The sequence below is a fragment of the Carassius gibelio genome, chromosome B23 (genome assembly GCF_023724105.1).
Source record: "Carassius gibelio isolate Cgi1373 ecotype wild population from Czech Republic chromosome B23, carGib1.2-hapl.c, whole genome shotgun sequence".
Classification (NCBI taxonomy): domain Eukaryota; kingdom Metazoa; phylum Chordata; class Actinopteri; order Cypriniformes; family Cyprinidae; genus Carassius; species Carassius gibelio.
This window is the reverse complement of record NC_068418.1, coordinates 20119496-20143298: the sequence shown is the minus strand read 5'-3', so window position 1 is coordinate 20143298 and position 23803 is coordinate 20119496. Positions and strand designations below refer to the sequence as shown.

Sequence of the window (23803 nt, the reverse complement as noted above, 5' to 3'; positions counted from 1 at the left end):
TCCCTCACACTTGCAGATGTAAAACGGTGTATGGATTTTACATTTTGTAAAAAAAGAAAAAAGAAAAGAAAAAAAAAAACTATTTATTTGCATAAGTTCTTTACGTTCAAAAACGTAATCCTGAGATTTGCATTCATGCTGTTTTTGAACATACTTTAATGCTTTATTAGGAAAATATCTGTATGTCATTTTTAAGAAATTGAGCCACAGAATCCTTCTTTGACATTTGCACTATTTTTACAGTAGCTACCAAATGTGATTGCACACAAGCGCGAATGTTTATCATGAACAGCTATTTTGATTAAATAATGAATCTCATTAGTGCAGTTGCGGCTAGATAGATTAAAGATTAGATTAAAAAGATTGTAGTTCCAGATATAGTCTACACAGACTCTTGAGACATGTATTATTGCACTATTCAGGGAGCACAGTTACAATGGTATTTAATTATTCAAAACCTAAATGTTCAAATGTACATTCTAACCACCTAAGTCTGCGTTTGTTAAATGACCATCATCGATGAGTGCATGAAATAGTTAAAACATGCGACATGCAAATAGAGCCGGCAGTAAGTGAGTGCTAACACAGGGGGCTGGGTTTAAACGCGCTGCTACTGTAACGCTGCTGGGCTTCGATGCCTGTGCCAGTCTCGCGTAAAACCTTCACAGAACAGCAATGAGCGCGTGCATGACGGTCTAACGGAGAACTGCTGATGAAAAGGCGTGATGTCAAGCCGCTGTCAGTGTCAAAAGACTGGGGGAATGTGCCGTGCACTTGGCATATGCGCTTGTGAATGACCATCATCCGGCATCGACAGACGACGCGTTGAATTTTGCTGCATAGATCAGTTACCTGAAGCCGCTCGGCGACCGTTCATTCATCGTTTTCTTGCATACAAGAAATCTTCGAGGAATTGTTTTTTTTTTTTTTTGAAGGTGCTACCTTTGAGGCTTCGGCGTTCAGTCGGATGTGGATCTATCTGTCAAAACTGAGCTGAACGCAGAGGCATCTTTAAACTGAACATTAGATACCATCCTCAGCTCTCTTCTGGATTGTAGGTGAGTGGACAAACGTGCTTCATGAATTCATTTCAGCCCTGAGATGCTTTTACGCGCGAGATGTGGCCACGAATACTAATGTGTTCCGTGCGGTGTGCTAGAGCAAAGCGTTGAGAAATCAGCCCATTCATGTTATCGGGATGAAATTGCTAATGAATCGCAAAGAAGTTGCGCTTTATGAGCAGTTTAATTAGGATAAAGGGATTTAAATAGGTGGTTTTGTTTAATGTAGAAATATTTGCTGTTGATGATGCTGACCATCCAAATATCGTATTCACTTTAGAAACAGGATAAGCTGATCGTCAGTGTCAGTTTCAACTTTTTTTTTTAATTTAATAGGCAAGCTGTAAGTGATAGCCTAATGATTGGGCATTTATTTTATTTTGACAAAATTTTGATTTTGCGTTCCTTATTTTCCCCACACAAGAGACCAGAATAGGAAATGAAATTAAAATGTTTGTAAATTACTCTTGTGTAAGCAAGAAAACATGCAAATAACAATGCTGGTCTTGAATCTTCCTCTTGTATACGCGCGTTCATAACCCATTAACCTTATTTCGTCGATTTAATTTACGATAATTTAAAGTTAATGCTTCATGCTCCTCACTTTGCGCGATCTCCTTGCGATCTTATCTTGAATTCTCGTCTACTGAATCTTCCTCGCTGTCCGTTTTAATAGACTCTGACTTCAGTGGACGAAACCCGTCATATATTCAGTTTTCTGGGACTGTCAAAGAAATTGATACACGTTCAGAATGTGAAACTGCTTGTAGCCGAGTGGTCATAATTCATCTCTTTTACCTCAAACTCGGCTCCGTTCATCTGGACTGGGAAAGCAGATGCACTCACAAATCTTAATTTCCCCTCACACACGGCTCTGACATCGTCTCTAAAGAAAATAAATGTATCTTTAAGTAGAAAATCGGACTGCATTTGCATGAGAATCACTGGCATCTGCTATGAAGGACAGGGATGATATTAATCGGTCTGACTAACACAATCAAACGGCGCTTTCAGTGGGGAAGATGAGGTGAATTCATCTCGAGCGTGACCTCTTCACACCATCGTTTTTATCTCCGTCTTGAAGCGAAACAGCGGTTTGACCTGAGACGGCGTGCCGTGGCGGCAGGGTGAAAACGGTTCATTCACGAGCTGAAAGAGCGCGCTGCTAGTAGACAACAACGAAATTTAATGAAGTTTAGAGGAAAGTCTTAAAAGTTGTATTTTTCAGTGTTTCGACTGCGTTTGCAAGTAACCTTTTACTAACCCCAAAAGTTAGGTTACAAGTTCGTCAGTGCGTTAAATAGACTCTCACAGAAATTGCGTTCGCCAGAGGATGTAACCATAGCAACAGTAGGCTGCTCGAGCGCATTTCTTTAAGATCAGTATCGGACGGTACGTCGACTAAACATAAGAACGGGAATTATCAAGAGTTTTGTTTAAAATATATTTTACATAGCTGACTATTGGATAACTATACTAAAATATAAGGCAAAAAATCTGCAAAAAATAAAATAAAACAAACCTTGCCGGTTAACCTTTTACATTTCAACACTTTTGTCTGTTTGTCCTGAAAAGTTGTCATGATAAAGAGTATTTTTGATAAATATTCATTTTCTATGGTTATGCTTTTAAGTTAGTAAAAAATAAATAAATATATAAATAAATATATATATATATATATATATATATATATATATATATATATATATATATATATATATATATATTGTAAAAACGCTTCTATGTTTTATATTTGAAGTAAATCACTCTTCACTCAGCTTTTGTTTTAGGACCCTTTCAGTAGGACTGCATATTTGGCTCCCTGATTGGCCAATTTAGTTGTAATCCCATAAAGTCATATCTCACTTTATATTTCACATTTAAGTGGCTTTCATCAAGCCTTGGTCTCGCACAAGTTATGTTACTTCTGCCAATTTAGTCATTTTTTCGAAAAGACAGTGCTGCTCCTTCATGTTAATCAGCATGCATTGTGTATTTGGTCCGTTATGCAATGTTTTGATACATTTTTCCTGTGATATGATTACAGTGTCATTTGTGCTGACTCTATGCAGATTTAAAATGTTTTTATTGGCATATTTAACCTTTCTATAATTGCCATTAAGGGCCCTCGGCATAGCGTCCCGTACGCTAATGGTTTAAACATTGCTCATCTCAAAGCATTAAATGTCACTTATGTAGGTTTGTCTCCCCTATGCATGGCAGAGTATGATTACATTTTGTATGCTGCATTCTGTTCACTATGTGACTTTGTAGTTTGTTCTCTTTGAGGTGCTGAGAGACAGAGAAAGCTGTAGAGCATCTCTAGATCACAGGCTCTTTAATCAATAAGGTTAACTACACAAAGCCGAGAGGACAAGTCTCCACTGCATGCACACCCATCAACTTTACCTGCTACCTCATTTTTTCTTACCTCGCCGGTTCCATGTGGTTTGATCAGAGTCATAAAGTGAATATAGGGCCGTCTTTTTCCCTTACTCACAGCGTGAACATCCTAAATTGGATGTGAATGTTCATACTGATTGTCAAAAAGCCTCTAGCATTCTTACGTAGGGTCGCATACTATTAATTTGATTATGTCAGTCAGGTGCATTAAACGTTTCCTGAAGGATAATTGGAGGGTATTATGTGCTTAAAGGGGGTTTGTTCCTCTCTCTATAGCCATTGGCTCTCAGAGAGATGTATACGTTTGAGGGAAAGCTGTGGGTCGAATCTGAATGTTGTGGCCACAAGAGACCCATGCTGAGTGCTTATCCTCCTTGTCCCAGTTAAATGCTATGCTCGAGTGGGTTAGTTTGGGGGCCGATTTGGATACATGCTTGTATCTTCTTGGCTCGGATTTTGAGGTCAGTGAGATTACCTTATCAGTCCATTCAGAGGAGACTCTGCAGCTGTAAAAACGGCAATGTAAAGATCCTAAAGTATGTGCTATCTCATCACTCATCTCTCCCATTGTCCACCAGGCATCTAGTGTTTTCAGGAGAGCTCCTCTTCTGTCTCTGGCTTTGAGTGAACGTTGGGATGAGTGCTTGATGGATAGTCGCAAACAAACCCAACCCCCCCCCCCCCCCCCCCCCCGCCCCCCAAGCAACCTTTGAGTAGGACCATGTAGCTCAGTAGTGCCACCTATTGATGACTACATTGTAGCAACAAACCACAATATCTGAACCTGCCCATGATTCCAAAGTGGTTTAACCAGAGGCAGAGGGGCATTTGAGGTTGGTGTGTCATACATAAGCCTATGCTCGTTTTAGTTGCATGCTGTGTCACCAGCGTGCACTACACCTCGAGAGAACCCCCTCTTTTCTTCTCCAATGGTGGCATACGGGCTTGCCCCGTTTAGCTTAAGAGATTTTGACAAGTCGCGGTGCATGCAGGCGGAATCCTTGACCTATTTCTTAATGAGTGAACAGTACAAATGCATTCAGAGGGCTGTGTTTGCAATGCAAGGCATTCCAACGTCCCCCCACTGCTCATGCACACAGACAGACTCTCACACGCTTATGCCCTGCAGGATGGGCTCTTGTCGAGAGAGTTCATCTGCTTCCTCTATGCTAGATTCATGTATTAGCGTGTGTATCCAAACGTTTGTTTGCTTTCACTCATTGATCTTGCATTCTCTTTTGTAGCATTGCCGCTCGGCTGTTTATCTACGGCTCTCTACTGTCCAACTGTCACAACAAAGATCGCTATCACTCTTGACCCATCTTGCTTGCTTAAAGCCTGTTTTAGGTGTATGTGTAAATGTGTCCAAGAGAACAAAGTGAAGCTAGATGTAGTACCCATTACAATTATCCTGTGACATTGACATTTGGAAACAGAATGCAGATTCAGTGTACGTAGAAAATGGTGTGCACTGGTCTACCAAATAGGTAGTCTATCTCTGTACATCTTTTATGAGGATGTAAACAATCTGGTGAGATGATTTGTCTTCAGCATTGGTGGATTATACATGGGGTTGATACGGTGACCTGGCGTTCGGAGACACTGTAATTTGGCCTGTGTTTTCTGCTGCAGCTAATTACCCTTGAACAGTTGGTGGACAGACTCTCGCTTGGAAGGTGCCAGTGTCCAGATTGGTCACAGAGAATTGTGGGTGTTGATGCATTTACAGCTCCAGAGTGTGGGAAAGAGAATAGGATGGGTCAATCATGCACAGGTGACGGAGATTCTGAGAATGCTGCCAGTTTTATGCAAAACATTTTAAGAATGGAAACCCATGTTCTCAGAAAAATCTGTAAAAAGGGGCATTTTCACTCCAAAATGATTCATCTTTGAGTTATTACAAACCTGTATAACATTGTTTCTGTAAGGACTAAAACAATAGGGACTCATTTAATGGCCAATACAAGCACAGATATATGATTCAGAAATAACAGCTTTTGTTTTCCACAGAATTGGAACAACATGAGGGTGAATAAATGATGATAGAATTTTCATTTTTGGGTGAACTGTTCTTAAGGCATTTGTTTTAATCTGTTTGTTTGTCTTTTTTTGGACTTTGATCATCTGAAACACTGGTATTGCTACTAGTAGCTTGTTAAAACCATTTTTGCTTTCGACTATCTGAAGTAGTGCTTTCGTATGAGCAAATCAAAACACAGAAACAAAAATCAATTGCCTCCCATCTCTCCAATACAAACTCAGACCCTCAGCTGCCTTTTAATGAGGGGGCCGATAAATGCATGCTGTTCAGAGAGAGAACTTTTTGAGGGTAACGGGGTGAAGGTGGTTTTATGTAAAGTTGTTATTATGTGAGATGCTTTGGTTTGGGATGGCTGAGGCTTTTTGTATTTTTGGGCCGTGTGTGTGCTAAGTTTTATCTGGTCTTCATGATGGAGTTTTGCCTCTTGAGACTTTGGTCAGATAGAAACTACTTAAATAAGGCAGAGAAAAAACTTTGTGTGTGTGTGTGTGTGTGGACAGGGATAGAGAACGATCGAGAGTGCAAGACACATGTTGCTGTGTGCCTGGTCATAAGAGGCAAGAGTTCTCCAATTAAACCCAGCACTCCCCTTTCTCCTTCTCTCCCCCTGTAGCCGCCAGCTTGTGGAAAACAAAAGCTTTTGTTTAGATCTTCAATCCAGCAGATGGGAAGAAGGACAGTAAATGAAAATTGCAAAGGGAATGGAGCAAGTGGACCATGATGGGGAGCATACAAACTTAGAGGCCTGTCCTTTGGGAAGAGTAACTGTCCCTGAAAAATACTGCCACAAAGTTCCTGCACTCTGCGGCCCTCTGTTACTCTTTCATCCAAAGCCATTGACTGAAAGCGTTAGTCAGAGCCTCCAGGCTCTCTTGGGCCCAGGCTGCTTTTATTAAGATGTTAATGGAATTGCCTTCATGACACACTTCTATAGGACAGCCATGTTTCAAAGCCTCAATCTGTCTTCTGCGTGGAACACATTAGCAGCTTATGCACAACAGGTTCCTTGCACATTTGAGGTTCGCTCTTTGTGGTACTACTCTGAAACTCTATAATTCTTCTGTGTATATAATCCTTCCCGCCACATGCATGCCATATTTCACAGCATGCGAAGACCGCCCATTTCAGCAATAACAGTAATAATATAAGGACTGTAGTGCTTCTGTTTGTTTTGTCACTGAATTGTAGGCTGATTGTATGGTTACATCAAATCAGTATGTTAAACCTTGAAAATGCTAATGCTGATTTTCTACACGGTGTCTGAAAGGAGACACGGTATGCTTACGCAAGCCTTTTGTGCCTTCCACAAACTGCTAATAATTTCCCTCCCTTAACCACAACCCCTCATGTTGTCTTTGCTAAACCGGTACTTGAGATTCCACCACAGACGTGCTAGACAAAATAAAAATAAAAAATGCGCTACACAAGTTGGGTCCGTAATTTGTATGTGAGATATAACTTCATCCTATCATGTTCCTGTGGCTCAGTGGTGAAGCATTGCATTAGCAGCACAAAAGGTTGTGGGGTCAATTCCCAGGGAACACACATACTGGTAAAAAAAATAAAATAGCCTGAATGCACTGTAAGTGATTTTGGATAACAACGTCTGTTAAATGTAAATGGATGGATGACTATCAGTATTGGAATAATTGCTTACAGTACTGGTCTTGTTTATTGGAATGGTCACTAGCCGTGTAATTGCCATACAGTGAATCTTTTTTAATGTCTGGTAAATGACAATATAATAAAAATTAAATTTTTAAAGGGCAGTGCAGCCAAAAATCTTTTTATCTTCCTTAAGTTCCAAAGTAAAAAAATGTTTTCCCCTGCAGAGCTGTTTTTGTATAAAGAATGAAAGTCATTGGGGTCCAAACCAACTGAAAATGCTGAGACATTTTTTAATGTCCCTCAGAAGAAAGAAGTAAAGGTCACGGGCAGGTAGACAAGGGTTACCCAAGGTTCATATGCTGTGGATATGCACACTGCCCCCTGATGACTGGAAGCTCTAGTCCTTGGTTTTGTCATTTACTCGGAAGTTGTCATATTCAGTGTTGCATTGACTTTTCTTTCCAAATCTCTCATTTTTTTCTGCTTGATTCAAGAGCAGTGTGCATTCAAATCACACCTTTTCCAGCCTCTCAGTGGTGCACTGGTGGGAATAATTCCTTTGGGAATATAATTGCTTTTAACCTCCTTTTAACTGTCTGGGATTTTTGGCTGCGGGCTTATGCACGTACTCTGACGTGTACCCACCTGCATCCATGCTGTCTGCTTTGTTACAATTCTCAAGTCAGCCATGGCCTTATCAGGAGAGATAGCTCCTCTTTCCTGTCAGGAGGCAGACGCCTTAACACATCCTCTCCGCCTCAGCTGGGAAAAGAGCACCGATAAGCCTCCCAAATTCATTCCTGAGCCTGATAGCAAACAAGGCTCCTCGGAAAGAGTGAGAGAGAGAGACAGAGGCAGGAGAGAAGGGAACTCAAGAAGATAAACACTTTCCACAGCACAGAGCAAAACAAACTGAAAGTGATGATGAAAGTTGATGAAACTCTCAACTTCCAAAGTAAAAAAATATGACACATGCCATCTTTGTGTACCCATGATCATAACTGGTTTGTGCAAGCACATTCACAGAAGGCCCGGCTGGTGCCAGGAGTATTGGACACGCTCCTTTGAAAACAAGAAGTATCCATACTTAGAACGAGAACAGAGGGTCATACCGAAGGAGCGACTCGGAGTGGGAAAAGTGTTCTGGACTGAGAAGTTCTCCCTTATGCTCAGCATTCTGTTTGAAATCTTTGGCTTCGGTAGCAGCCACATTGAATTCAAAGGTTCCTTGAGTTCTTGCTAGTTACTTCAAATGTCTACTTCACATAGAGAAGAAACATTGATAAGGCCCACACAGAAAGCACAGTGAATTTCCACAGAATTGGAACACCCATTATGGGCAGTGTTCCATTTGTTCCTCAGCATTTTAGTGTTCCTTTTTATCTTTATTTTGGATATTTGATGGATGCTTACAGGTAACCTCTTTATAGCAGTTAGCTATCTTGTTAGATAGCTTGTACTTTAAAGGTGATAGTCACGATGAAACTGGAAAATATCGAGTCATTTCAAGGTCACTGGGTGCACGAGCAATTGATTAGACCAGAGATCTGACCTTTGGGGAAGTTTGAGCATGTACTAATCGGTCCGGAATCATGATAACAATGAACAATCACTGTTTTCCTTTCTCAGTTTGGCGGCTCTCCTGTCAAATAAATCATTTGTTTGTGTGTCGTACAGCACATAAATATCTTGTAGCATGTTAACAGTTTCCTTATCTTTTTTGGCTTGCTAATGTACAACAGAGATGTCATGGTGCGATTCCCGCCTTGTCAAACCTTCCCAATGTTTCAGCTTTCTGTGTTTGAGACAGCACGATTACGAGCACTCATCTTTTGCATTACACTACAGGAAATAAATAATCAAATGTTGATATCATGTATAATTCACCGATCTACAGCAATGTAGGTCAGCCACGCTTCTTTTCTTGAGCGTTTAAGGGGAGCGACTGTCGAATTAGTGTATCTAAGACAATTATCCCAAGTGTTACAGCAAAGAGAGTCTCAACAGAGGATGGCAGATCCCTGTGTTGTCCGCCGAGATGTTGATTAAATATGACTGCGCTGAAGCTACTGTCCTGCCGATGGGGGTTGGGGAGGGACTGGGGGAGTGAGGAAGAGAGGGATAATGGAAGGGGGGTCTGGGCAGGTTCTCTGCTGTGAATGAATAGCGGCTCAAGTCTGCATCTGTAGCAGTTTAGGATTATGGGTTAATGCTGTTTAATGCCTGCCACACAAGTAGTGAAAGCGTGGAATCTGTGACACTCTGTCACTGTGATGTAATGGTGTCAGCTGGGTGTTTACTCAGCGCGGTGCTCTCATACTGATCTGAGTCCAGCTTTTATGAACACTTCATATCAGCACTTGTGTAAGCTCAACAGATCACAGGTTATCTAGCTGTTGGCCATTTCCTGGGGCTTTCCTCAACTTTGAAGTCGACATAAACCAAAATGGACACTATTTACTTTCTTAATACACCTTCTTGATCTGATTGTCCGCTAATTGGTGCTTGTTATTCACAGGAAATTTGCTCTGCCTCTGAAGTTACACTGTAAAAATGATTACAGGATGACATGGTGGTTGCTGTATATTTTGCAACTTAACAAGTTAAATAATTGTATTATATACCAAGTGACAGGGCTAGTACTCAGAGAGACTCAAGTACTCTAGTCCCTTAAATAATGCAATGAACATGAACAGAATGTAAAACACAAAAGCCTAAAACCGAAGGCTGACAGACATCACAATGTTAAGCTGAAATGTGAAATGTGCAAAGGAAATTTTAAAGGGTTTAAATAGCCTATGAGAATAAAATTATATTTAAATACTTTTTCTCGCAATTATATCACTGGGTAAGAATAGCCGACTGTATACAAATTGCGGGGATCAGGGAGCCAGTATTGAAACTGCTTTCATTTGCGCGCTCTTATTTTGCTTTCACTTTCACGTTTTGAGATTCGTGATCACAAGGACTCTATACTGTGGAGCGGCAGTACCTTCCACATTTACTGATAATAAAAATGAAAAGAAACAAAGTATTCATATAAAATATAATCTTATGTCAGTGTCCTTTTGGCATTTTTTCTCCATAAGTTATATGGTAATTCCTAGTTTGCACTTCAAAAACACAGATTTTACTGTATTTTATAATACAATTATTAGGGGATGCACGATAAACATCACCCTATATTTAATGCACATCTTGTCAGTAATGCCGGTTCTGTAATCAGTGGTAAATCTCTACACGTGCATGATTTTACATGGAGCAGCATTTACTACACAGAGACAAGCTGACAAGCTGCGCAAAACAATAGGAAAATATGATTGTGGTTTGGCGCAGTTTGTCAGTGAACAGCTCTGTGTAGTAAATGCTGTTCCATGGGAAATCACACACATATAGAGATTTATCATGCATCCCTAACAATTATCCAATGATAAACCATTTACAGTTTTATAAGGTAATAAACTGTTTTTAACTATCTTTCATTGTAAAAAAAAATGCAGATAGATAAACCATTCCTGATAAATAAAACCAAATCCTGTCCTGTTTTTTTTTTATTGGTTATCCTGTTTCCTTGTACTCTTTACTGCAATATGTCATTTTGCATACACCAATGACACATAATGGGTCATTCATATTGATTTTATTGTTGCTAGGATGTTCCCATGGCATCAAACAGTTGCTAGGGTGTTCTGTGTGGTTGCTAGGGGGTTGCTAAGGTGTTTGCTGATAGGTAGACGCCGTTGGTCAAAGTACAGCACTGAAAATTGGCACCAGAAATTTTACTTCTATGCGTTCAAATTTGAATCATGGTGTTTTGTTGATGTTAATTAAAATTCAGTTCAAATTTTCACCAGGGCGCACAACCCTGGTGGTCATCTAGTGAGGAATCATATTTTCCATGAACGTTTCAGATAAAACAGCCTGATGAAGTCTGAAAACATACAACTTTGCAGAAACGTTCCCATTACCGCAGGCGTTTTAGAGGCTTTTTGGTTGAATTGTTTAGTATGTTTTTGGCAGTAACCCGAGGCATCTTAACTGCTCGCGAACACATTCGAGATGAAGTTTCTAACCTTCAGCTGAGTTGAAGATGGCACTCATTGCCACGGGCAAGGGTTCAGAGGTGAACTGAGCTCAACCACCCACCTCATATGCTCATTGCATTGGTCCCCCATCAACTGTTTTGGAAATACTCCAGTTATGCAACAGACTCGAAAAAGGCAGAGCTGCTGTTCCTGGAGGCGATAAATATTTCATTATCTTTGCCTATCATTATTATGCATCAGAGAACGAATCTGTCAATTAAAGGCTTTGTTGAAGAATTTTGTCGAAAGCAAGCATGCCACAGTACAGTTTTAGAGAGCCCAAATTAAAAATGAATGCGCTTTATATTGTTTGTTTGTTTACTCATTTCGTTTCTACCTGACAATTAACAGCTTGTAGCAGACAGCTTTCCACCCCTCCTAAACACTGTCCCTCCTTCGTTCCTCTGTTCCTTCTTTTGTTTGCTCAGTGGGGTGGAGGAATGAAGTGTTTGTGGCTACAAGCTAGCTTATGTGTTCATGCGTACGAGTTGTTGGGTGGAGTTGCGTGTGGATGTTGGTGCTGCGGTGTCGATACAGCCATGCCCTCTGCTGTCAAGCTTTTTCTGGCTGGTTGCATCACATAATGATCTTTGCAGGACTTTGGCAGATGCCCAGCATGTCTGCATTAATGACCAGAGACGCACACACCTGTCCTTCTTAGAATGAAAAGCAGGTCTCTGATTGTCTTTCCATTGATGTTGGATCAGTAAAATGAAGCCCAAGGTGTCCAAGTGTGCAGCCGTCACTGGGTTCTTGTGAATTCATGCTTCTGTCTAGCCAACTGGCCTAAGGCTTTCCACACCGAGTCAGTCTGCTTCAAATCACAGGGCTACTATGCTTTGCTCTCTCTCAGAATAAAAGATCTTCACCTAGGTAAGATCCTTGCAGAAACACCTCAGAATATGGCATAACTCCGTCTGATGACCTCATCAGTATACCGTGACCGGCTATCGGCCTCAAACTCCTTGATGTTCTAACAGTGTTTAAAGAGAATCTAGTGGGGATAACCGATCATGTTTGTGTCCATCATCACTGTTGCACGCTGTGATAAGTGGATGAATTAAATGAATGTAGATATCACTGTAAGATCGGTGGTGATGTACACTGCCCGTCATACTGCGGGTAACAGCCTATCAATCCCCCTCGAGTCTTCAAGATATCGCTCCACATTCAAATCCTTCTCTGATGCTTTCGTGTCCACCTACGTGAAACAGTGACATTTTTCACCAGCTAAAAGTTTTGATTTGTTTTGCACTTTCGTGGGTACTTTCTCAGTGCGGAGTGGGAGATCTTCCTCTGAGTCAGTGCTTCATTGTGAGGTCTTTGTGTCTCATCTTGTGTGTAGGATGTATATTACTGTGAAGCAACTATGTGGATTGAATACTACAAGGTTTTTCATTTGCTAGAAATATGTATGTTGCTATATGCATTGCATGAATTTGTTAATAGTGCATATATGTAATTTGAAAGCAATTTACAATTGCATCTCAATAAATTTGAATGTTGTGGAGAAGTTCATTACTTTCAGTAATCAACTCAAATTGTGAAAATCGTTCTTTGACAGTGGCCTTCAGCTCATCTGCATTGTTTGGTGTCTTGTTTCTCATTTTCTCAGATTCTTTATGGGGTTCAAGTCAAGTCAAGTCAAGTCAAGTCACCTTTATTTATATAGCGCTTTAAAAAAAATACATTGCGTCAAAGCAACTGAACAACTTTCATTAGGAAAAACAGTGTCTGGTGACAATTTGAGTTGAATTACTTAAATGAACTTTTCCACAACATTTTAATTTATTGAGATGCACCTGTATACTTTTATTTGGCAAAGACACATTACATTGAACAAAAATAAGAAATGTTGTTTGAGCATCAAAATAATTTTATTAGAATGATTTCTGAAGGATCATGTGACACTTACGACTGAAGTAATGACTAAAGTTCAGCTTTGCCATCACATGCATTAATTCCATTTAGTAAAAAGTTTTACTGAACCTCAATTCTATTTTTAACTAAATTTGTTTAGTAAAATTAAGCAACAACAAGCTGATTTCTTTTATTACAATTATATTTATCCATATAATCATAAACTGTTTTGCTTTAAAATGATGCCATGCAATGGTAAAACATTCCAGATTGTAGTTTTCTCTGGATTTTCTGATTGCATTTCAGTTTCAACACCTCATCTGTGTTACTCATGCAGATATCATTATTTTGGATATGAGAACTCAGAACTGATAACTATAAGGTTTCTGGTCTGGCTTCTTCAAGAATGAGCCATCTTCACTATTGTGTCATTTAGTAAGTCACTTAATACCAGTTACTCCGGGGGAATTCTTGGTGAGGTTTATAATGATGAAATGTGAAAGTTGTGCAAATTCCTCAGCCCTTTCACAAGGTAATAAGTGATGGTCATAGTAGCTGGGATCTGGTTACTTTCTATGTTTTTTACAAGTCAGTGGTGACTCTTTGACTGACAGTATCCGTTGGCAGTACAAAATAAGGCTTGAAAGGGGAAACAAGAAAGAAGGAATGTGAATAAGACCTCTCTGATTGTTCCTGCCAAAAGTGAGTCAGATGGGAAGAGGAAGGGAGCAAGAAGGAAACGGGCATTATATTAGTTACGCTCAGGGGAAGTTTGACGGACAGGGCATGGCATTGGCGTGACCGTTCTCACAGGACGGAAGAAGTGGCTTACTGTTTCACATACCAATCACTGAGTATGACTGGCACGCTGCCATGCTAAGATCAGGCTAGATAAGTCACCTTCTCTGGAGAGATGCCTAGTCAGAAACTCAAGTATATTCTTGTACTAAAAGTCATTTCCGATTGTCAACGCAAATAATTTCTGTCAACACCTGGTAAAAAAAACAGCAATGATCAGCAATTTTACTTCCTTGTCTCCCTCCCTGATTAATGTAGCTTGATATTAGCCGTCACTTCCTTGGTTTTTGAATGCATTGCCCATGCTCTAACATTGACCTGTTTTGTTTTGCCTGATGTAGTTTCAAACATCATTTTTCTTTAACCTCCACCCTCTACTGCACATCAAAAGCTACAGTAGATTCCATGGGTGAAGTTCTTGCCCTGTTTTTGTGTTTGCTAATGACACACAAATCTGTAAGCCTCTTGTCTCCATGAAGTGACTTGTTAAATTGTGGTTGGATGTATTAGCTGTCTGCTGACTCACATAGCCTGCAACAGAATAGCTTTCAAGGAAGAAGTCCATTCAGAATCTTCATTGAGAATTCTATTTGGAATTGAGTTGGAATGCCTCTTAAGTTCCAATTTGAATTTGAATTGAATTTAAATTAAAGTTGCAAATTTAATTTGGTTTAATTTAAATGAGTGACATTCAAAGAATTTGCTGTAACTATAAACCTTTAACAAGAAAAGTTTATCAAGACAGTATTTGAATATTGGCTTGCGTAGCCAAGAAGTTACAGATAGATGAAAGGATGGATAGATCGTTGGATATGTGGATAGATGGATAGACAGAGAGAAATGGATAGTGGATGAATGGATGGTTATAGAGAGAGTGAGAGAAAGAGATGGATGGAGATGTGGATGTGTAGAGAGATATGGATGGAAATACAGTATAGACAGATAGAGAGAGAGAGAGAGAGAGAGAGAGAGAGAGAGAGATGGATGGATGGATGGATGGATACCCTTATGAAACAAAAATATATTGCAGTATATTGGAAAATATCATGAAATATATTAGGCATATATTCTTATATATATTATTTTTTTTTCCAATATATTGCAATATATTGAAAGCGGCAATCATTTGTATATTTTGCAATATATTATATAATATATGTGTCATCAATATATTATTAAATGTATTCAAATATATAAAATATTAGAAATAAAAAGGGAAAATAATATATTACAATATATCACAATATATTTTAAGAAATATATTGGTAAATATATTTTCCTTTCGTAAGGGTATATAGATGGATGGATGAAGAGACTGAGAGAGAGGGATGATGGATGGATGTGTATGTGGATGTATGGGTATATATACGGATGAATGTATAGACAGAGAGAAATGGATGGATAAGTGGATGGGTAGAGAAATATGGATAGATAGATAGATAGATAGATAGATAGATAGATAGATAGATAGATAGATAGATAGATAGATAGATAGATAGATAGATAGATAGATGGATGGATGGATGGATGGATGGATGGATGAATAGATGGATGAATAGATGGATGGATGAACAGATGGGTGCACAGCTTTTATTGTCCAGGTTGAAAGAGCACTAAATTTCCCAGAATTCATCGCCATTCATTAAATTATTTTTCCTGTAATTCAGATTCATCTTCAACTTCAGCTATGTAAATCGCTCTGCAGTATCTCTGTTTGAACTTGGTGTGATTGGCAGGGATGGCACATCATAAATCATTACAGATTTGCAAAAGTTTCTGGTCCCATTTAGTGTCAGATCCTTCTATATTTCCATCTCTTTCTGGCTTACTCTCTCTCTCTTTCTCTTTTTTCTTATTTCCTCAAATAGCTTTGGGTTCAGCCGCTCCCTCTTGCCCAGCTGAAACAGATGCTAATTTGAATCATCATTCACACACAGATTAGTCTTTGATGAAACTTAATGCCCAAGGAGCGTCTGTTGCATTTGAGAGGAGAAAAAAAAACACCCTTTCATCTGTTCCGAATCGACTCTGAGAGGGATAGAGTCAGAGGCGCAAATGAAGTATTTTAGATGGCTGTAGCCATTCAGGTTTGAGACCATGACCAATACGGATTGTCCAGAACTGGTGCCTGAACTGCTTACAAACAGCATGACCCTGAGGCTCACACCTCAATGCTAGTCCCAAAGGATTTGTGTGTGTTGCATATGGTCTACTTAGTAGTATAATTCTATTACTATTCTGTTCACATGGGCTGGGTCTAGAAAGTCCCTGCTCTGAATGTCAATGCCTGCTCTTCTGATGTATGCCTGTGTATGAGCATGTGATGCTGCCAGTATGTATGTTTCATTAACATATGTTCATTCATGTAGAGCTATGGTGGGGTCATTCCTACAGAACAAATAGGAGTTAATAAAATATATAAAAAATTATCTAATTAGCTTTAGATTTTTAAGACTATTTTAGTTTCTCATTTATTTAAATAATTGCTTAAAATTTTAAGTTGTACAAATTGCCTAAAAATATTAAATACTCTATTTTTATATATTTGTTTGTTTATACATGTATGTATGGATTTGTTAGTCTTAGTGCTGGGCAACGATATTTTTTTAAAATCACGATTAATCGCATTATTGTCTGTGATTAATTGCAGTTAATTGCAATTAATCGCATTGTTATGCTTAAAACTAATAATGCGTTCAGAAGTAGTGTATTGTGCACTTTCTTTTCATTTAAAAGTAGGACTACTGCTATATGAACAAAAGTGAGATAACATTTGATTTGCAAATAAAACAAATTAGGTGCATTTTACAGCAGTGTTCCATTTACATAGTAGCAGTTAAAAAAAAAACATCCTATTTCCAACTTATAATGTAGTCATGATTACGAGCTTGTTTCTTCCTGTGCTTCTTTCTATGTGAGCAGTTATGTATTTGTACACAGAAGTAAAACTAGGTGATACTACAGTATGTGGTGATAAAACAGTCTTTTTAATGACTAAATGTAAAAGTACAATGCAATGGCATTCATGTAGTTCTTCAAAAAGTAAAGCATTTTGGCTAGCAGCATCAAAGTCATGGGCTTGATTCTCAGGGAATGCATGGACTGATACTGTAGAATTCCATCAACCCCCAACCACAAGTCAACCCCCCCCCCCCCCACTCTGTCCAAGATGCTCACATAGAAAGAAGCACAGGAAGAAAGGAATTGCTAATAAAAGATGAGAGAGAGTGGATGAGATGGAAGCTAGCAACTCCTTTTTGGCACTTAGCGTGATGGGCAGTGCCTTTGAAACCAAGGGCATGAAATCAAAGTGGCTTTAGCCTTTTAGCATCTCTCCCTGCTCTTTTCTGGGCATCAGTACTGGCTTCCTCTCCTCCATTGTTCAGTGCCGTGCCTATTCATGTTTCATCTGGTGCATTTGTTATAAAGCCTGATCTCTCACACCTGGCCTGGTGTTCTAGATTCATGCCTCAGTGGAAAAAGTGCTTTGGTGTTAGTATCGTGACACAAAATTCTTCATCCGTTGTTGTAGGTCAGTGTGACATTCACTACTCTCCGCAGCTCCTCTGCAGCTCGATTTTCATTTTCACATTTGTGAAGAATGGAATATCAGCATGGTTCTCCGCTGCCCTCGTTGAGCACTCCAAAGAACGCCTGAGAGAATTGACTTGTGTTTTTCTTAAAATATACAATTCATCTTTTGGGGATTTAGTGGCCTACAAAAGTTGCAGTCTACATTTTAAATGTTCATTTGTCTTGAAACTCTGACATTGAATGGGTCTTGCTGGTAGTCTGTGCAAAAGGAAGTGACCTCTACAAAGATCAAGGGTCACATGATGCCAGAACTCACGAGGTGTTTGGCCTACAGGAAGCAGGCTTCTTATTTTCCACTTCACATGCCTTCCTCTGGGCACTGAACTCTGAGCGTTCTGGAGAGCAGTGACTCAGCATTTCCGCTGGCTAGATACCATGGTTGTCAGGGTTCAGGATGAATAAGCTGGCACTTCCAAGCACTCAAAATATTACTGATCTTTCCCTTTCTCTCGGGCCGGAAGATGGACATGCTCCTTGTGCTGTTGGCCTCACCAGCTATGAAGCTGTCAAGTATTGGAATTTGATTTGGCTAATCACGAATTGCTTTTAGAAATAGTTTGGACACCTCAATCATGCATAAGGGTAGAAGACATCCCTATTCTAAAGTAATAATAAAAAAGAAAATAATGGATAGAGCCTCGTTAAGGTCCCATATCTGGAACTGAGTGATGAAGTTATTGAGAGATTGAGAGTTATTACGAACTAGAATCTAATCTTATTGTGATATCTTTACTTCTTGAGTTATAGGCACGCAAACTTTGGAAAAAGAATATTTACGGCACTCGGAAAGGTATATTTCTTGCAGTTGTTTTGACAGAAGGAAACAACACATTAGGGCTCCACGATTAATCGCATGCGATTGTCACGCGTGTCTCGTTAGTAAAGCCGGTTCTGTGATTAGCCGTAAATGTCCATCACCTGCTTTCAAATGGAGAGGCACTTAATAGACAGAGCTGTAGTTCGCTGACAAGCTACGCAATATTGCATTCATAATCGCTGATGAATTTGGTATGCACCTTATGTAATTTGAACTACGTCTATTTTAGAATCCCATTTTCCATGATATTTGAAAACCCACCTGGATGTAAGTAACAATAGCCGTTAAATGCAACGAGTAAGATTCATATAAGACCCGATGGTCGCTCAGACAGTGCATTTTCCTTCCGATCTGGTAGCTTTTGACCTGCTTCCGCCATGTGGTACTTAACCAGTCTACTAATTGCTTTCATTTATTCATACCCATGTGAAGTCTAGCTGTCCCAGTCATCTGCCTGTCATCTGAATGAATTCATTTGAAGCAGCAGCGTCTCTGTCTCTGCAGCCAACCTAAAAGCGATCACGTCAGGCTGGGCTTCACGGTGTACATCCTCGGAAAGGATGTCTGTCTGAAGGGCAAGAGGAAAAGGAGATATATTTAGAGAGATATAAAGCCCCACCAGACACTCTCAGTGCTTCTGTAAAAGGCCTGTAAGTCTTCACTAGCTAATACAGGCAGTGCTGTTCCCTTATTGCCACGATGCAGGCAGATATTAAGCTAAGTAACAAGCCGCCGTCTTGATTCGCTCAGTTTTTATCACCCCTGATGAAATTATGGCCTTTGTTGTGGAAACTGTGGTTGCTGGAAGAGTACAAGAGGATGACGGAGAGAGCAATAGCACTTTGGAGAAGCTCAGGCCTTGCCTAATGTAATAGACTGACGAAATGGGTCCTGTATGTGCTAAATGAGATTTTAAGGTGTCTGTGTGCAGGATGGTAACCGTAAAGCAGTGAAATAGAATCTCAGACGCATTTAACACTTATTCGGTGTGTATCAAGATCAAGTGGATGAGATGGCAGAGAGAAAAGGTATCATTTCACTCATTGCAAAGCCCTTCAATCTTTCTGCCTCAAAGTTACGTGCTTATTGTAGCTCGTGGCACGAGAAGCTTTTCACTTACGTTTGATTGCATTTGCGGTAGTGTAAACTCACTCTATGAGCTCTGGGAGAAATCGGCCCTTAAATCACAGCAGCTTCCTTTCTTGGTGTAACACGGCAAGCGTGTGGAGAGGGCCTGGAGTCGACTGGTGAATTAAATCCATATAAATGCATAAATAAACCGTAAACAAGCAGCTGGACTCTTATGATGTGACCCTGTATTACAGACGCTCTCTCAGCAGGGCTAATAATGCCCGAGTTTTGATCAATAAAGATTTGAGCTCTGTTTACTGATGAATAGCTCAGCAATGTGTTTATTATGTATTTTGTGCCTGTTTCACAGATGTAATTGTCACGCAGAAACTCTTAATTACATGTAAATGTGAACAAATAAGAGCTGAATGGGCTTAAGTTCAAACGTCGCCTATAAAAATAAATGCTGAGGCTGTAATCTGTAAGCTTGATCACATTTATTTTTAATCTTGCACCCCTGAGTGCTGCAGTTTGCAATCTTTGGCACAGGAAAAACTAGATTTTATGCATTGTGATAGGATCTTTTTTCCCCTCAGCCATCATTGATATAAATATGTTTAAGGGCCAATCTCAAGAAAACATGTTGAATGCTTATTTCACTTTAGGATCATTAGCATTTTTTGCCATTTATGGTATTTTTAAGATGATTATGCTAATCCCTTATATTTAAATTACAAGTTTTTTCTTTTTTATCTTCTTTTTTCAGAATTGAGAGTTTATAAAATTAAGGCCTTTTTAGAACGGGGCAAAATTACTTCTTTTGATTTTGGGTTAAAATTTGGCTCTGACATGTTTTTTGATGGGATTCAAATATAAAGCAATACCCTTCATTGTTCATAACCTGGTTTTTTATTGTCCAACCTTCCCACGACCAACACACTGGTTCGTCAATTGACTTTGTGATTTAAAGAGTGTCCCTGACTTACTGAGCCAGGATAAGAAGTCACTATCATGGGGATTCATTGCATATCTCCATGCCTGTACTTCCGATGCGATAAATCAGCTGATATGCCTTGGATGGACATTGACTGAGAGACATCAGTGGGCTGCTGGATCGAGAGCACCCTCTGTTTATTAATAAAGCTGCTCAGTGACAGTATACATTCAACAGAGAGGATGTCTATACGCCTGGGGAGAGCGTGACGGATGATCCGGCCAGTGCTGACTGCCGTGACACTGCATACAGTTGTCAATCCCTGCGTAGACAGTAAAGCATTTCAATGTGGCTTCCTAACATTCCATGCCTGAGCACAGAAAGCAATACACAGTAACAGCCCTATAAGACTATAATTAACAGACAGATTTACGACACCAAAGCAGTTATTTCAGCAGCATTTACATGATTTATTCAAGTGCTCGACAACAATGATGGTGTAAAATACATCAACTGCTGCAAATCTTTCCCTGTCTGTACCGTAAACTTCTGTAGTTAATGGTCCCACGCATGTATTGGCGGTCAGGAAGTACATTGTGCTTTTGCATAGACTGGAGGAGTCTGTAATATATTTCTGAATGACATTTGAAAGGCTGTCTGCTGTCCTTATTGTTTTGTTAAGCTACGTGGAAGTGAGTTATCTCAAAAAGTGTTATGAAAGAGTAGTATACTTTTGCTCAGCTGTCACAGATTAACCAGGAACATCGTGGCCCCCTTTACTACTGGCCATTATGGAATGCTCTAATGCACATCAACTGCATTAATTGGATTTGCATCTGATTGATTAGGCAGTAGTGCATAAAGCAGAGTAGGTAAAATGGACACTGGTCTACTACCTGCCATTGGACCTCATAACTGAAACCTCTTCTTGTACCTGTGTTGATTATGTTGAACCTTCAGTTCCAAGGTTGTGGGCTGGACAATGGTTTGAATCTAGGCTGGAGTGGATAGGTAGATAGATAGACAGATAGATAGATAGATAGATAGATAGATAGATAGATAGATACTTCTCATCATAATAATCACATGGCACTCTACCAGTTAATTCATTCCCATTTATTTATTTGTTGAATAATTTCCAATAAGATGGATAATGCCATCACTTGACCGCTACTAATTCAAGACTGTCACATTTGCTTGAAATGCGCACACACATACACAAGTGTCATTTTCTGCATGTGGCGTCCCTGTCGCCCTGCCATCACTGCGGGGGGAGTGTGTGCTTAAACCTCGCCGGCGCTAGCTGTGCTTCCTGCTGTGTGTGGAGTAGCCAGGTGGTAGCTCTGAGTGGCTGTGCATACAGCCGCTGTGTGATTAGCACGCTGGATCCCATTGGCGAGCTCTTATTTGAAACAGTTGGAGCAGAATGGAGTGGATTATTCTGACAGGTTGCCTCTCATTTCCCTGAATATCTTATGTAATGCGTCGGATTTGAGAGCCGCGCATCACGGCGGCAGATTGAAGTAATATTATGCAGTTTGGTATTCTCTGTAGCATTGCTGTCCATCTATTTATGCCGTTTTTTCCACAAACACTGTAAATCATCCTCGCTTCCTCTTTCTCAATCTCACTGACTTTCTTTTTTTTTAGTTCTCCGTGCCAGGCCGTGTAAATCTGCCCCAGATAATAGTCTGTGTGTGGGTGCCAGTTTTTGGAGTTGTGACTGCTGTTGTAACGGGTTGTTGCCCAGCTGGAGTAATGAATAGCTGGGCCTCTGCTGCCTCTCCCTCTCTCTTGGGTGCTAGAGCCTCATACGGCCCCGTCTCCCTGCCAGCCAAAACCCAGAGACACGCACATTTATACACTGATCCAAAGCTGAGGAACTCCTTTGGGAGAAATCCACTCTGTGGCATAATCCACATGAAGGTTAAATTCGCTCTTCGACTTCTTTGAGTCTGTTCTGAGGATTTGATCAGATTTCATTGTGTTTTCTAAATGGGAGATAAGTAGGGGTGTATTTGTGTTAAGCAGCCAGCTTCAGTGGCGTTTGAGAATGATTTAGGCTGATTATTAGATAGTAGCGCTCTTTCGCTGTGCTGCGATCTGATTGGCTGTGGGTTCAGATGTGATTTAGCTGATTGGCTAAATCTGTGGCTGACTTTTGGCAGTGTGAGGCTTTGGTTTTAAACTGACCCCAGTCTGGGGTGTTAGGATGTGGGCCTGAGAGAGCTTAATGTTCCCTTCTCACAGCTGGGAGCGCTGCTGTTTACGTAATCCAGCACCCGGCAAATCTCTCCCGTCCTCCTTTCAGCTGCAGGACACCTAATACTGCTCTCGCTCTGTCCTAACACCCGCGACTTGACCCTGGAATGTGAGAGATGGAAATGAAGGGGCAAATAACAGTTGGATAGAGAGACTTTGTTTGTAGTGATTTCAAAAGAATTTCAGGGCAAATATATTTTTGAAGATTAGAGATTACTTTGGAGAGATCAGAAACTAATGCTTTCACAGTAGTTTATAAAGTACTAAAACACTATGTTGCTTTGTTCATTATTAATACAATGTGATGTTGAATCAGCAATGACTCTACCTCCATAAAAGTTAAAGGATGTTAAAGGTCCTGTTTTTCATGCTTTTTTGAAGCTTTGATTGTGTTTATAGTTTGCAGTATAACATGTGTTCATGTTTCGCGTGTAAAAAACCCCAATATTTTTCACACAATTCACTTATCTGTATACCTCTGTTTTCACTGTCGTAAAAACGGGCTCCTTCAGAAATACGTAACGAGTTCTGATTGGGCCAGCGGTTCCTGTGTCGTGATTCGACAGCAGCTTAGCACAAGTTGCCCTCCTGGAAACGCAATTGGGCTAGTTTTGAGAAGCAAGTGGGCAGGATTTGTTTTGAAAACCTGGCAATCTTGCTCTGTCCCTGGGAAGCCCAAACAAAGGTGATTTGGACTCTGAGATGAAAATAACAGCGTTTCGACGACATGGCGACAAACACACTCTTCAAACGCAACTCTTCCTCTTCTCCGTCGGAGCGCAACAAGACCACGCCCCCATTCTTTAGGTATTCTTCTGGATGGAGGTTAGTCCAAAAAACTTTCTAGTGACGTCATTAATGAAGGAAGTAGAGGGATGTAGTCCAAACGGGCCGTTCGATGTAGGCAAATTCTGTTAAATAAAATATCTTGCTTGGCATTGAACTTTGAGCTTTATAATTTTACAGATATTATTTATACTCTAACATCAACATTACACACTAACTAAAGTATGAAACGTGATCACGAAGAACGGGACCTTTAAAGCTGAAAGTTTGTTTGTATTTATTGATTGATTTATTTGTTTGTTTTAGAATTAATATTTTATGTTTTTTAATTCTTTGACATTCTTTGTGTTTTACTTTTTTGTTATTATATTTGTTTTATTTATTTTTATGTTTAATTATACATCATTTATTAATTCATTTAATATTTATGTTTGTTTTAATTCACTTTTAATACATATTTTAAATTCTATTTTTAATTGTATA

The 23803-nt window shown here is 39.8% G+C and overlaps 1 protein-coding gene across 1 annotated transcript in view; it reads left to right on the top strand.

Annotated features, from left to right (window-relative positions):
* Positions 1-564: 564 nt before the first annotated feature.
* Positions 565-23803, top strand: part of LOC128011457 (plexin-A2) — a 198170-nt gene continuing 174931 nt past the window's right edge. Inside the window, exon 1 of the mRNA XM_052593893.1 lies at positions 565-1058. The gene's annotated coding sequence lies outside the window, so the exon portion shown is untranslated. The remainder of the gene's footprint in view (positions 1059-23803) is intronic.